Source organism: Malania oleifera, chromosome 11 (genome assembly GCF_029873635.1).
Source record: "Malania oleifera isolate guangnan ecotype guangnan chromosome 11, ASM2987363v1, whole genome shotgun sequence".
NCBI lineage: Eukaryota > Viridiplantae > Streptophyta > Magnoliopsida > Santalales > Ximeniaceae > Malania > Malania oleifera.
This window is the reverse complement of record NC_080427.1, coordinates 66,151,054-66,167,498: the sequence shown is the minus strand read 5'-3', so window position 1 is coordinate 66,167,498 and position 16,445 is coordinate 66,151,054. Positions and strand designations below refer to the sequence as shown.

General features: G+C 35.7%; 1 long non-coding RNA gene across 1 annotated transcript; it reads right to left on the bottom strand.

Moving 5' to 3' along the window:
* Positions 1-12,313: 12,313 nt before the first annotated feature.
* Positions 12,314-13,000, bottom strand: LOC131168391 (uncharacterized). Its single transcript, XR_009140290.1, has 2 exons — positions 12,781-13,000; positions 12,314-12,570 (listed from the first exon to the last, which is right to left on the bottom strand). It is a non-coding gene; the product is annotated as an uncharacterized LOC131168391 (long non-coding RNA).
* Positions 13,001-16,445: the final 3,445 nt, after the last annotated feature.

Here is a 16,445-nt window from a genome sequence, read left to right as displayed (position 1 = left end):
GATTTTCGTACAATTTTTTTTCCAATAATAATAAATAATTACACGTCATCTACAACACCCACAAATCGGCTACGTCAACAATCCTACTATCATTCATACGACCCGACCCGCATTGGGTACCGGTTAAAAAGTTATTTTATTATACAACCTAACAGCGGAAGACATTATATACATATTAGTTAGAATACAATACCCAGAGTGTCAATATACACACATATACATTATTATCACAACTCAAAAAAAACTACTCAACACTAGGGGAAATTACACACCCCCTAATAAAAAAACTCACCTTGTGTGTCAGGGTCCCAGGTCCCTATGATCACGGAGCTCTAACACCTAATCTATCCCTGTTCCCTGAAAATTTAGATAATTTGGGTGAGACGCATCTCAGTAAGAAGGAATAATTTATTTACAGTGTGTGGCCATATGAGTTCAATTATAATACACTTTACTTTTCAAAGCATCGTTTCATATGAGAAAATACTGATATACACATTCTCATAATCATATAGATATACAACACAAGCTTTTATAAGTTTTAAAATCATTTCTTAAATTCAATAATTTTCAATACATATTTACCACGAAGTTCCTGAGAATAGGGAAGGTTACCCGCCCATACAGGTAGCTTCCCTTTGCCCTAACACGTTATGCAGCCATATATGGGCACATCTAATACCTATTAGGGCACTCACCTTACTCAGTAAGCCCTCAGGCAGGGAGTTTCACTTCGCCTCAATTATTTATATTATTAACTCACACGGTTCCATTTCTCAATTTTATCATTCTTTATTTCTCAATTTCCATTTTTTATTTCATTTTTCATTTTAGCCAATTTTATCATTCTTTCACTTTCCATTTTCATTTTACTTTCCGGCTCATAAGTATCCTTGGTATCAAATACCAACATTGCATCTGTAACTTATGGCCACCCTGAGGATCTTTCTATCCATGCCATGCTTCCCCCCATGGTCAAGGTTGTGTGGCCCGAAGGTTAGATCTAACCGCGGTTGGTTGACCCGGTTAGATCAAATATCATATCACATATTGTGTTTGTAGTACGACTAGCCGGCCTATAACCCTGATCCGGACTTAGGGGGACTACAACCCTACAAAATGGCACAGTCGACTGTCATGCCACACGCTCCAAGAGTCCGTGTGGTTGCACTAACACCACTAGCAACGGTACCGTGCTCAATATCATAACCATCCAATAGGGTTTACCACCACATACCCACATTCATTATGCGGTATTGGCATTTCATCAATCATATTCCAGTATATCACAATTCAGTTCAATATAAATATTCTCATCATTTTCTGTGCACATTTCATCATCTCGTAATATCATATATCATATTTCATGTATTTTTCATATTTTCCCAAAATACTCATATCAACAATTTATACAAACTCATTTCTCATACAAATAATTTCCACTCACAAATAAATGCCACATTTCATTATTTTCCAACATTAGTAATTCACAAAATCTCATTTTTCAGGCAAAACATTTCTACTCACATATAAATACCATATTTCATTATTTTTCACTAATCACATCAATAATTCTCATTTCAATATTTTCTCAGAAATTACTCATCGTTATATTTTACACTCCAAAATATCAAAATTTACAATTACTCAAATGCCACACAATTTATCTAATATTTATATTATAATAATTTTCAGACAAAATATCATATGCTCATTTTCACATATTAATTCAAATAATAATTCTAAAAATACTGCTATAATTTATTCCCCTTACCTGACTTACTGAGAGTCTCGTTAACACCCCAAATTCCACGCTCTTGGCGCCCGAAACTCAAATCCTAAAATTGACACTTTTTCTAGATTAATTAACTCATTTCCCCTAAAACAATACTCAACTAACCTTCCCTAAACTCCATATACTCCATTTAAACTATTATCTAACACCCCCACTTAATTTTCTGAATTTTACCTGCGGGTCCCAAAATTACACCCGTGGCGCTCACCCGGGCCATAAATTCCAGAAATCTTACTTCAACTCCAGACGCTCAACATTTTAGCATTTCTAAATTAATGCTAATTAATTAAAAATAAGCCCTTTAATAACCCCCGTACCCCAAATTTGGGGTTTTGGCCCGACACCCCCACGAGAATTTCGTCCCGCTAGACTTGTAGAGAATCATCCCTAAAATCTCGTGGTGGTGTCTGTTCATCAATTAGGCTTATAATTTGCAAGAAATTAAAGAAAAAGGAGAAATTGACTTACGCTAGGGGATGCGCCTGCGCCGCTCCTACCATCGATCCGCTCCGGTAGAAATGATGGCAGCAGAGAATGAAGTCTAGCGGTATCTTCAAATTTTCGATTGGGCAAAAATTCGTCATGAAATCGAGGAGAGAGGGAGAGAGAATGAGAGGAGAGAGAGCAAGAGAAAGTTCAAAGCTACGCAAGAAGAGAAAAGAAAAGAAAAAAAAGAAGAAGAAGAAGAAGAAGAAGAAAAGGTGGGGGGGGCTCCTGAAGCTTTTGGTATATATAATAATAATATTAATAAGAATAATAATAATATATTTAATAAGTAGTAATAATAATATATTTTATTAATAAAAATAAAAAATAAATTTTAATTAATTTTTTTCTTTTTTTTTATTCAATTAATTAATTAATTTTTATTATTATTTTTTTATTTTTGGGAATCACTTTACTAATCTTCTATAACCCTTTTTGGGGTTATTACACCGCAGATGTAGTGACAAGTACTTTTATTGTTCTACCATATCAAGTTATTGTTTTATTTGATTCAGGTGCTACTCATTTCTTTGTCTCTGCGACTCATGTCAAATTGTCTGAAAATGAGACCTAGATATTAGATGTAGAATTGTCAGTAATTACACCATCAGGGTTAGTGATGAGGTGTCAAAGAGTGCTCAAAGGTTATCCAATAGAAATTTAGGGGAGAGTGTTACCAGCTGATCTGATCGTATTAGATATGTATAGGTTTGATGTAATATTGGGTATGGATTGGTTGGCAGTTAATCACGCCAGTATCGATTGTCATCAGAAAGAAGTAATTTTTAGACCCCCTAGCGAGCAAGAATTTAGATTTGTTGGTTCACGTGTATGTGCTTCGTCATAGTTAGTGTCAACCATACAGGCGAGCAGATTGCTCCTGGATGGAAGTCATGGGTTTATGGCTTTTGTAAAGGAGGTGTCAAAAAATAAATCGAAACTTGACAATACACCAGTGGTAAGGGAATTTCCAGATATTTTTTTAGAAGAGCTACCTGGGTTGCCTCCCGATCATGAGGTAGATTTTGCTATAGATTTACCTCCAAGGACAGCGTCAATCTCTAAGGTTCCTTACCGTATGGCTCCAACTGAATTGGGAGAATTAAAGGATCAGTTGCAAGACTTGCTGGATAAGGGATTTATACGACCCAGTGTATCGCCTTGGGGACCTCCAATGTTGTTTGTAAAGAAGAAAAACGGGTCTATGAGGATGTGTATTGATTACAGGGAGATAAACAAGGTAACTATTAAGAATAGATATCCCCTACCCCGTATAGATGATTTGTTTGATCAGCTCCAGGGTACACGAGTGTATTCCAAGATTGACCTCAGATCAGGCTATCATCAAGTGAGGGTAAAAGCAGAGGACGCCTCAAAGATAGCCTTCAAGACTAGGTATGGGCACTATGAATTCCTCGTTATGCCATTTGGTCTGACGAATGCCCCAGCTGTGTTTATGGACTTGATGAATAGAGTCTATCACCAGTATTTAGACCAGTTTATTGTGGTTTTTATTGATGATATACTGGTTTACTCGAGGAGTTTTGAGGATCATGAGGTGCACTTGAGACAGATACTGCAGACGCTCAGGGAGAAGAAGTTCTATGTCAAGTTTAGTAAATGTGAATTTTGGCTAGAGAAAGTGTCGTTTTTGGGTCACGTGATATTAGGGGATATGGTATTTACATGGATCCCAATAAAATTGAGGCGGTGGTGAATTGGGTCAGGCCAAAGAATGTATAGGAAATCAAAAGTTTCTTAAGACTGGCAGCTTATTACCGTCGATTTGTTGAGGGATTTTCATCCTTATCAGGGCCTCTCACGCGTTTGACCAAGAAAAATGTCAGATTTGCATGGGATGATGAATGCGAGCAGAGTTTTCAGGAATTAAAGCAATGACTCGTCACTACACCAGTACTAAGGATTCCATCAGGAGGTGATGGTTGTGTAATTTATAGTGACGTGTCTTTGAAAAGGTTCGGTTGTGTATTGATGCGGCATGATAGGGTGGTAGTGTATGCTTCCAGGCAGTTGAAAGAGTATGAAAAGAACTACCTTACTCACGATCTGGAATTGGCTACAATGGTATACACACTTAAGATTTGGAGGCATTACTTGTATGGTGAGAGATGTAAAATATTTTCTGACCATAAAAGTTTAAAGTACTTCTTTATGCAAAAAGAGTTGAATATGCGGCAAAGGAGATGGTTAGAACTCATCAAGGATTACTATTGCACCATTAGCTACCACCCAGGTAAAGCAAATGTGGTGGATGATGCACTGAGTCGTAAATCAGAGGATACAATGCAGTTAGCAGTAGTAATTCAGCACCCAATTCAGATGGACTTGGAAAGGCTCGGCGTGGAGTTAGTGGAGAATGATCCTCAGACATTTATTGTCAGTTTTGTTGTGCATCCTACGCTATATAAAAAGATTAAAGCCGCTCAAGGGGATGACCTTGAATTAGTAGAGGTGATAGCCAGAGTACAGGATGGTCCGGGAGAGGAGTTCAGCGTTTCTGATGACAGGGCTTTGAGGTTTCATTCCAGATTGTGTGTGCTTGTAGATGACAATATTAGGAGAACGATTCTAGAGGAGACTCACAGATCTATATACACGGTTCATCTTGACAGTACTAAAATATATAGGGATCTGCGAGAGTATTTCTGGTGGAGTGGCATGAAGAGAGAGATTTGCGAATTTGTGTAATAGTGCTTGACGTGTCAACAGTTAAGGCTAAGCACCAAAGGCCGGCTAAGCAGTTGTAGCCACTTTACATTCCCGAGTGGAAGTGGGACCACATATCCATGGATTTTGTTACTAGCTACCACTGGCACCGCATGGTCAGAATGTTATCTGAGCAGTTGTTGATCGGCTGACAAAAACAACTCATTTTCTACCTATTAAAGTTAGCTACCCTATGAACAAATTGACAGAGATTTACATTCAGGAGATTGTTCGACCCAATGGAGTATCGGTATCTATAATCTCAGACTGTGATCCATGCTTTACATCACGATTTTGGAAAAGCTTGTAGGAGGCTTTGGAGTCTCAGTTAGCATTCAGCACCGCTTTCCATCCTCAAACAGATGAACAAACAAAGAGAATGATCCAGGTACTTTAGGATATGCTATGAGCGTGTGTATTGGATTTTGGGGGTAGCTGGACCCAATATTTGCCACTAGTGGAGTTTTCCTACAACAACAACTATCAGGCTAGCATAGGCATGGCACCTTATGAAGTGTTTTATGGTAGGAGGTGTCGTTCTCCTTTATACTAGAGTGAGCTAGGTGAGAGGCGAGTTTTGGGACCAAAAATAGTGTAGCAGGCGTATGATAAAGTCTGACTTATTTAAGAAAAAATCAGTGCAGCACAGAGTCGGAAGAAAAACTACACAGATACTCACCATTGGGAATTGAAATTTGAAGTGGGTGACCATGTGTTTTTGAAAATAGCACCACTGAAGGGAATCATGAGGTTTGGGAAGAAGGGTAAGTTGAGCCCTAGGTTTATTGGCTCATTTGAGATACTTGAGAAGATTAGGTCAGTTGCCTATCAACTAGTTTTACCACTAGCTCTATTCAGAATACATAACGTATTTCATGTTTCTATGTTAAAGAAATACGTCTCAGATCCTTGCCATATTATCAGTTACGTAGAATTAGAATTCAGTGATGCTTTAGCATATGAGGAAACTCTAGTGCAGATTTTAGATAGAAAAGAACAGGAATTGCGCAGTAAGAAGATACCACGTAAAAGTCTTGTGCAGGAATCACGTAGTAGAAGAAGCTTCTTGGGAGCTTGAAGATGAAATCAGATAGAAATACCCACACCTATTTAATGGGATACAACAGTGATTTGTAAGTTAAAGTAATGATAATTTCATTTTATTTAGTACAATGCAATTGTAATGTAGAGTATAGGATAGGTAGTGTTTTTGGTTTTGGGAGAAATTTTATTTTATGGGTATAATTGTAATCTCCCAGAATTGCTTATGTAACCACGGTATTCCTTCGCCATAAGTGAGGTTAAGTAATAAAATAAGTAGATTGTTTTCTTTAAGAGATGGTAAATCATATGGATAGTAAATTTCGAGGACGAAGTTTTATAAGGAGGGGAGAATGTAAAGACCAAGTGAATTAAGTAATAATGGGAGGAGAGGAAGGAAATTGAAAAAAGGGTCACAGTTCGTGTTTGTGGACGAAGTTTCTTATTAGGTTCGTCGATGGGGGTGCATTTTGTCGGCGAGAAGATACCGAGAAGCTATTTTTCTAGTTCTGAATTTCTTCGATGAAGAGTAAGCGTTTATCGACGAACTCCCTTTGTGACCTCGTCAACGAGGTGACGTGGCTCGTCGACGAGTGCAAGTGTATAAATAGCTTAAACTTGTTTTTTAAGCAAAATTTTCACGCAAAAACTCTCTCTCTCTCTCTCTCTCTCTCTCTCACACAGATTTGGGGCCCATTCTTCGCCGGATCGATGATCCGAAGCTGTCACGACACTCATAGGGAAGTTTTCTTTAATTCTGATAGAGTGGATCGTTGGTGGGGCTGACTTGGACTCCATCCCAAATTCAAGATAAGGTTTTATGTTAAGTATTTGGCTTTCCTACAGTTGTAGAAAATGTAGTACTCGAAGAAATACTAAAATTTTGTTTAGGGAAATGTTGTTTTCAGGATATTGAACGAGGAACCCTACGGGTGTAGGATCAGTCATATTAGGGGCTTTCCAATAGTCAGGTAAGGGAAATATGTTATGCCAGTTAAAATAGATATTTTTACCAGTAAAATATAGTATTTGTTTATGGGTTTTCAAGGTAGGAAATTATACAGTTTTATAAATTATATTTAATCAATTTTAATTATTGTGTAGCATAAGAATATTGATATAGTACAGAATTCTACACAGCTTTTTATAAAATTATGATTATATAGTTTCTACAGAATCATGATACACAGATTATACAGTTTTATTACAAAGCTATGGCTACATAGTACTTACAGAATCATGATTTACAGTATATATATACAGAAAGATGTTTTTACAGTATTTTCAGGATCATGATTTATAGTATATACAGACAGGAAGATGTTTTTATAGTTTTCATAGTACCATGATTATACAGTTTTATAGAACCATGATATACAGATCATAGAACCATAACATACAGAAATACAGTTTATACAGAAATACAGTTTATTACAGTGTCATGGTTAATACAGTTGATACATAATCATGGTAAAACAGATAGATTTTATATTGAAATGTATTATACAGTATCAGACCCTGATGGGCCATTATAGATCAATTTATAGAGCATGGTACCATAGCTATTTACAGTTCAGAGTGCAACCATATAACTCAGATAGTATGTGGATTTACAGTAGTCGATATAGCCTATGTAGTGGACAGGCTCCCCGTCAGTTAGGGTTGAGGAGGCCGATCTGACTTTCAGAGTATAGTGACTTATCTTGGTAGGCTAGCCAGTGATGGGTCCCGCCTACGGGCCGCACAACCCTGTCATAAGGGGTTAAATCATGACATACAGTTATCCATCTAGGGAAATTTTCTTAGTTATTATATGTATATTCAGATTTACAAAAACAGTAGATGTATCTATGAATATTAGAAGTATTATGAATAGAAAATTCATAAAGACAGTTATGTTAAGTAACATAGGTATGAGCTATACTGTACGTTATTTATACATGTTTTCTTAATTTTAGTTATCTATGGTATTTCTAAATCAAATTTTACAAATATGTAACTCATTTTCCACCCACTAGTAATAGCATATTTCGTCTTACTGAACATCGTCTTATCCCAGTGATTTAACATTTTTCAGGTGATCCAACTAGGCGAGCAGATCAGGCTCATAGATAAAGGGGGCTACAGTATTGCCATATCTGTTGGGTGAGTATTTTGGGAGGTTATTTTTGTATAACCCTAGTTTCAGTTGAGGGTATTTTTGGGAATAATTGTGTATTATATTTTGGGAAATATTCTGACACTCTGGTATTGTATATATATGGTTATGGTTTTATGAATTCAGCTTCTCGCTGCTTAGGTTGTTTGTTGTGTCTTAGATTCCACGGGTCCTATTTGAACCGTGATGAGGGTTTAATTTATATTAAAAGGTATCAGAGCAGTGAAATTTCACATATATATTTATAGAAAAAAAAATAAAAATAAAAATAAAATGAGGTCGTTACATATTTAGTCCCCCATTTACCTGTGCAATGTTCTCATTTACTCCGTAATTGCCACTTCTTATCATTGTTCAAAGTTATACGTGGTATATTTGATGTTTCTAGAAATTGGAGCTTAAACCGAAGAGTTAAGCAGTGCAAGGAGTTAATGCAGCAATTGGGAAGCACAAGGCTCAACCAAGTGCTTGACTAGGTCTCCATGGCCTTGATTCAACTACAGCAGACTTTCCCTGATCGACCATGTGGTGTGACCAAGAAGTCACAAGGGGCGACCAGGTGGAGTTAGAAGACTCCAGAGTGCTAGTTAACAGCAAGTTCATAGAGACCCTCGACCAGGGCGTGACCAGGAGAACTTGGACATGCGACCTGGTCGATGATGCCATCGGCTAAACACAGAAATAATTGAAGATTTTCTAGAATGTCTCGACCCGGGCGCGACAAGGAGACCTTGGCAGTGTGACTAGGTTGACTTCGGTTGACTCCAGAAATTTGTTTCACGAGATTGTTGCGGATTGTTTCCTGATTTGAATTTTGGGGCATTAATTGAAACTTCTAGCAAATAATAGGGAGTTCATTTTTGGTTCTGAGATGAGTTTTTAGGCCATCAAGCTTTGTATTGTTTGGAGCTTTTCGATTTGCAGAGTTTTGAGTTCTCGTTTTTGCTTTGTTTAGATTCTGATTTTCAATAAGAGCCATGTTTACATTCGAGTTTATCATCTTGCCTTTATGTTTGATTGCATACGTAATGAGTAGCTAATCTCCCTAATTCTCCAATTGTGATGAAACCCTTAGTTAGATTCGCAAAGCTAGGGTTTAGTTTATTATTCACAATAGGGTTTGGTTGCATGATGTTCTCTAGACTTTTCTAAATTAATTTTCATAATCAAAGTTCTTAGATTAGAGTGGACCAAGCCTAATCTATGTTCATGCAACGGGATTAATAGAAAGGAATCTTCGTTCGCTAGATAGGGTATGCCTAGTTCTCTCAATTGTGCTCCGGACGATTGGTGCAAACTCAGATACGCTATACTACTCGAGCGGATTAGTTGTCTTTGTTTAGGGTTCATCCTATGCGTTCGTATTAGGATGAACCATTGAAACCCCATTATTAACAATTAACTGAACCTTTGTTATTGTGAATGAACAGCTTAGGGTGGATTCATAATCGGGGAATTACTTTCCCGTAAGAACTTTACATAAAGATTTTGTACCCATCTGATTAATTTGCTTTCGCAGTTTTAAATAGAAAAACCCATCATTCAATCTTTTCTCATTGTTCTAGCGTAGTAAATTGGATTAATTTGGTACACCACTGCATTGAGTCCTTGAGGATCTTCACCCGACTTACTCATTGTTCTACCGAACTTGAAAATAGTTACATTATAAATTTTATCTTTGGTAGTTAACGACCCAAGCCTTGACGCTATCACGGACACTGTAACATTCAGCTTGTCATGTTCAACTGCTTGTCCAGTTCCATTAAATCTTATTTGGGCCTCTTAGATCAATAATCAAACCTCCTAGAATATCACATTTTCAACCAACAAGAAAAAACCTACTATGAAAAAAGATCTACACATTAATTTGTTTGCTTTTTTTTCAAACGATATGCATTAAAAGGTGCATATATAGTTCCTAAAGAATACAATTTGATCCTATTCAATTAATTTTATTGAGAAAAATTCCTTTTTTTCACACTAAGGGGTTGATAGCAAAATTGAATCCAACTTAAACTTATTAGTGTTGTGGCATATCTCAATATAGAGGATTATATCAAAGATCTTTATTTATTTATAGACTCTGTTGGCAGATGGATAATACCCGAAATAGTTATTTATGATACTATACAATTTGTGCAATGAGGTGTAGATACAAATGCAGAGGTTAGCTGCTTCAATGTGATCTTTAATCTTGGTTGGAGAGAAATTACAAAACATCTAGCATTTGATTTTGATTTAAACAAAAAAAAAAAAACAAACAAGAAGCTTCAAGATGCAAGGTATTTATGCTTGGAGTTGCAACAAGAGCCAGGCTAACCAGAATCAATTGTACCATTCACAAGTTACAAAATAAACAACCTACACTACTAAGTTTCATAATTCATATTTTGTTATGAAGGAAAAGCCAGAAAAACAAAACCTAATGAATCAACAAACAAAATAAGTTTGATGTTAAAGATTAACATTTGACTTTTATTGCTTTTTTTTTTTTTTTTATCTTAATAGAAAATAATTTTTCATTTCTAATGGTACTTGACGAGATGAAAACATTAGGGATGAATTTCAAACATTTGACTTTTCTTAGATTATTTTCATCTTAATAGAGAACAATTTTGTATTTCTAATGGTATTTGACTAGGGGAAAATAAAATGAACAAATTTCATTATTTTCTTTCTTTCATTTCTTTAAAGGTCTGTTTGGGTCAAGAATTTTCGCGGAAAAGGCAAAGGAAAATCATATCAAATACCATTCCCTCCTTGAGAATCATGTTCACTGCTTCTTCCAACCATCATTCATACTCCTCAAAACAGTGCACAAATGAAATTTAACCATCGACCATAAATTTAGAGAAACATAGAGCAGCTCTGCAATCTATGCACAAACCAAATGCATCAGCAACATAGTGGTCAAAACCATACAATTCTCAATTCAGAAAGGTATAATCCATCTAATCAACTGACCTACATATTCATATCTAATATTAGATTCATACATGCAAGAATTGACATGACGCATATGATTCTTGATTCTAATATTACAAACTCAATTCAGTAATTATCCATGTCTAACAGATGTCCAGTAATCAATGTGGTTCCAGATAGATCCAATTATTGCCACCCAAGAGCTTCAAACATTTTGACACAAAACTCCCATGAAACATTTTTCAAGCGCTTCTAGAACTAAAACAAAATTCATCAACCTCTCTCTTCCAAATTGTTTTAAAAAATTTAGGGCTCAAAGCTTTCTTGAAAAGAGTTGGAAATCCCATACATCTACATTTATGTGATACTATTCGAGCATAGTTTATGTATTAATATATTAGTTTTACCAATGTTTGGTATGTTAGAATGGAATGAATTGAAGGCAGAATTGAGTGAAAAATTATATGTAGAATTACAAAAATTTAAAAACAAATCCTATTCCATTCCATCGTTATGCACCAAACAAATCATTAGAGTGTTGATATAGCAAAGAAGTGATTTTTTTACCTTTTCAAATTTCTAAAAACACATACATATCATTCATACACATGTGCATGTATCCAATATTAAGGGCACATGACTGTAAAGGATTCATCAATTTATCATACATACATGTGCAAATTACAGCTGTTTTTTTAAGAATTTGCACCATTGATTCCCAACTCACAATCGCAAAATAACAAAGATTTTCACTCAACTCAAATCTTGATTTGAAACTATCAGTGATAATATTATTTGCCACGCGCACTAGAATTTCTAATGGCCATGTTAGATAAAACCGATAACTTGCAAGATAAAACAGTCTTGTTGCAGATCATAAAGGGGGGGAAAAAAACAGTTTCACACATGTTATACAGCCATTGTATCAGATCCAGACAAGTTAATAAACTAACAGAGGAATTTACTGTTTAGATCCTCCTGGGTATATCAAATTCAGATTTATCATGGGGTTAGAAATCTCAATGAAGCAAATGAGTTGAGGCACGGCTCGGGCATAAACAAACACATTCCAAACAAAACTTAAACAAAAATGTACCAAATAAATCACAGACTGAATTCATCATGCATCTTTATCAGCATCCCATCCATAACCCAAATAAATTGAACAGAACATAATCATATGCCAAACTAATTAATGCCCATTAGATAATAAGCTACCAAATGTTTCAACAAGTGATGATAAACCGCATAATCCATAGATTCATTCAAACACACAAAAAAAAAAAAAAAGATCAAAGGCCGAAAATAGTTCTAAAAAAAATATAGCACTAAATGATGGAACCGCTGAGGAGACCACTTAGAGATGACACGCCTACTTGGATCTTTGTCTCATCTTTCGGCGCTTCCTCTTCAACCTCCTCATACGCTTCTTCTTCCACTGAAATTAAAACCAAGAAAACAACAAGCAAGCAAATCAAATTAGAATCTATCAGCTTAATCTAAAACCGCAACAAGTTATCGGAGGATAAAATCGATCAATAAAGCAGTGCAATTAGACACAAAGGTTTCGTTCGATTATTTCCCGAGGTTCCAAAAGGAGGACTTAAGGCTCTAACGAATAGTAGTTGAGAGAGTCTGATTCCTTTACCTTAGCTCGCATGATGACGAATGACCCAGTCGACGCAGTCTAGCCTTCGGTTCCTTTCAAAACCCTAGATGACCCGAGATGATCAAAGAAGTAGGGCTCGCACTTCGCTATTATTTATACAGAAGTCTAGTGATCGAGGCGAGTCGGCGACTCTAAACGGGTCGGACGGTCCGTCTCCATTTTCAAATACAGTATGGATTTAAGTATCCGACCCAGAAAATGGCTAGGGCCTGTTTGGCCGCAGAAGAAATCATGTTTGTTGCAAACAGCAATTTTTATTTTATTTTTTCATTTTTCAAGAATGATAAAGTGTCATGTTTCATTGTCACACTTCACTGCTAACATTCAACACATTTTTCAAACAAAATAAAATAAAATTTAGTTATATATGGTTAATACCATCTATATTTTTTGACAACCAAGAACTCCAAATTCTAGACGAAACTTTTGAACTCCTAGACGGTGGTAAATTAGACTCATACCCGATGTCCAAGCTATATTAACGTTGACACTAAAAATTGAGTTTAATCTCTGCATTCATAATATGTGATTACCTATAACAAAAAGAAAGAGAAAATTAGAAGATCGCACTAAAAACAGCATGAGATTATATAGGTAACACAATTACTATAAAAAAAAATAAAAATTTATTGCCTCCTTTCTTCTTCTAGTATGTTCATTTTATAAGCGCTCCCAGGACCCTAGGGATTAGATCTTCCATTAAGGTTATATGTCTTTATTAGATGTATAAGTTACACTTTTTACTTTCCTCCCTTAATTAGGTTTGTAAATTAGGCTGGTAGGTTATACCTTGTATAGATATTATTTGTTTTCATTAGATATCTTTCACTTTTGGGCTTTCAAATTATTTTTAGGCTTAGCCTTATGTTTGGAAAGGTTTTGAATTTGGATTTATGTTAGATTCAGATAAGATATAATATAAAAATGTATTGAAATTTGTCCAAATCTATCCAAATCCAAATTTAAGGTCTGAAATTCATGCTTTGAAATCTAACATAAGAGTATTTTAAAATCATTAACTTCATCTTATATTGAATTGAACAATTATCAATCTACATGAAAAATAAAATTTTTAAATATCCAGATTGTTACCATGGTAGCTATCAAACTAGAATAGGCCACGAGCCAACTAGGTTTACTCATGCAACTATGAGCTAACGTCCATTTTAGTGTGCCTACATAGAATTTTCTATCCACTCTGAACTAAGCAGATATGCAATTTTTATGAATAAATTCCTTTTTTTTAGACAAGTAAATCCCATGTGGATATTTTATAGTAACAACTCGTGCATCACTAAGGAACTCATCTATTAAAACATGAAAGGAGCTCATTTGTATTATAAGCGGAGCTCACTGTGAAAATATGAATGGAATTCATCTGTCAAGATATGAGAATAGGTCATATATTGGATATGAACAAAGCTCATCCGCCAAGATATGAGTGGAGCTCATATGTTAATATAAGCAATGCTCATATGTTAAAATATAAGCATACCTCATTTGTACGTGGCCATTCTTCCAAGTAAGCCCATTTAGCTTTTAGTTCCTAATAGTTAAGCAAAAATTTCCGTCCCACTATGAATGCACTTCTAAATAGATGAGGTCCTAAGGATCTAGACTATAACAACTGTGTGCAACAGAGTAGTGATCCTTTTCCCTTTTTCATGATAGAAATTATGAGAGGAAAGAATCTTAACAATACTAACAAGAACCAGTGCTTGTGCCTTATGCTCCATTTCAACAACCATAGCAACTCCATAATCAACAACATGTGCAATTGAAGGAAGACATGGCCATAGACTGCTAGTGCCAAAAGCTAAAGTTTGAACTTGGGAACCAAATCATCAAGGTGTCCTATGAAGAGCATCTCTAGCTCACTTCAGTGCCACCCCTCAATTTCTCACTTCTTTTGAACCTTCCTAGATAGCCTCTCAACTTTGCTTCCTATGGATTTGATCAAAGCTCAAATCAAATTAGTGTTGGGGTCTAAGGTAAAAATCTAATCATGAGTTGACTTTGGCATTCGTAGCAACTCTTTATGCTCCTCGATGAGTGGAACCATGTTGATCAATCTAAAAGTCAAGCATCTGTACATAGGATCCCAATGCTAGATCATGAAATCAAGGACTTTCCAATAAAGTTCAACTCAAAGTACCTTCATGATATGGCCATAAATGGATATGAAATTCTTCTAGTCATCCCAGTAATGTATTGTTTCTTCACCCAAAATTTCTTTCTATCCACTAAAGTACTCTAAAAATATGACAGAATAACGTCTCTCTCAATTGCATACCTTCTCTTTGAAAGGTATGTCTCCTCTATAACATTAACTGGTATCACAAGCATGTCATATACTTATGCAGTCCAATTCTAATATAAGTAAGAACAAATTCATGTCATGACATGTAAGCATGCTCCTAAGGATCATGTCTATGACTCCTTGTATCATAACATATTATTTTCCTCCAAACCACTAAGTAAATCTCTCTTTTAGTGTATAAGATAAAGTTCTCTAGTGCATTGCTAGGCTCTAGCCACCACACATGTTCTAAAGGCTCCTAGATTGTCTTCAAGGAGAACAAACTAAGGAATTTTCATAAAATTTATACAAAAGACAAAGCCCTATGAAGGCCTCACTACTTTCTTCTACAATGTAAAAAAGTAGTAGTCTAGGTATAAAATTTGTGCGATGTAATCTTGGTATGTTAATTAGAAAACTTGTGGAATGCACATACAATGAACATGACAAAGTAAACATGGTATAGCATATAATCTCACTTCAACAATATACACAACATAAACAAAAAGAAGAACATATATAATTACATAACACATAAACAAAACACACACAATTGCCCAAAAGGAGACTTAAGGAGCAATGATGATGATATGCTTTCAGTTTCATCTGATTTAGATGGTCTCACAAATTCTTGGATCTTAGATTCGGCATGCTCTTATCACATGATGCCCAACAAAGACTGGTTCACCACTTACAAGTTGGAAAATTTTAGTTCCATTATGATGAGAAATGATGTTTCATGCAAAATAGTCAGAATAGGAAACATCATAATCAAAATATTTGATGGTGTGGTGAGAATGTTATGTAATGTTAGGCATATACCGGAGTTAAGGAAGAATTTGATTTCATTGGGCACTTTAGATTGTAACGGGTTTAGTTTCAAATCTGAAAATGAGGTAATAAAGGTGAGTAAGGGTGTTCTAACCGTGATGAAGGGGCATAAAGTATCACGGAATATCTATACATTGTTAGGTACCACAGTTGTAGGTGGAGCTGTAGCTACAGAGTTTCAGTCAAATAGTAGTCTTGTGGCATATGCGATTAGGGCATATGGGTGAGCGTGAAATGATGGAACTTCATAAGAGAAATCTTTTAAAGGGGATCAAATCATGCAAGCTGGATTTCTGCAGGTATTTTGTGCTTTGGAAACAGAATAAGGTGCAGTTAGTAGCAGCCATGTCCTTGACTTTGACTGCATTCATTCAGATGCTTAGGGGCTGGTGAAATAAGCATCACGAGGAGAGCATATATATTTTGTGAGCTTTATTTATGATTACTCACGAAATGTTTGGGTGTACTTCATGCAATACAAGTTAGAGACATTTGTCAAGTTTAAATTGTGGAA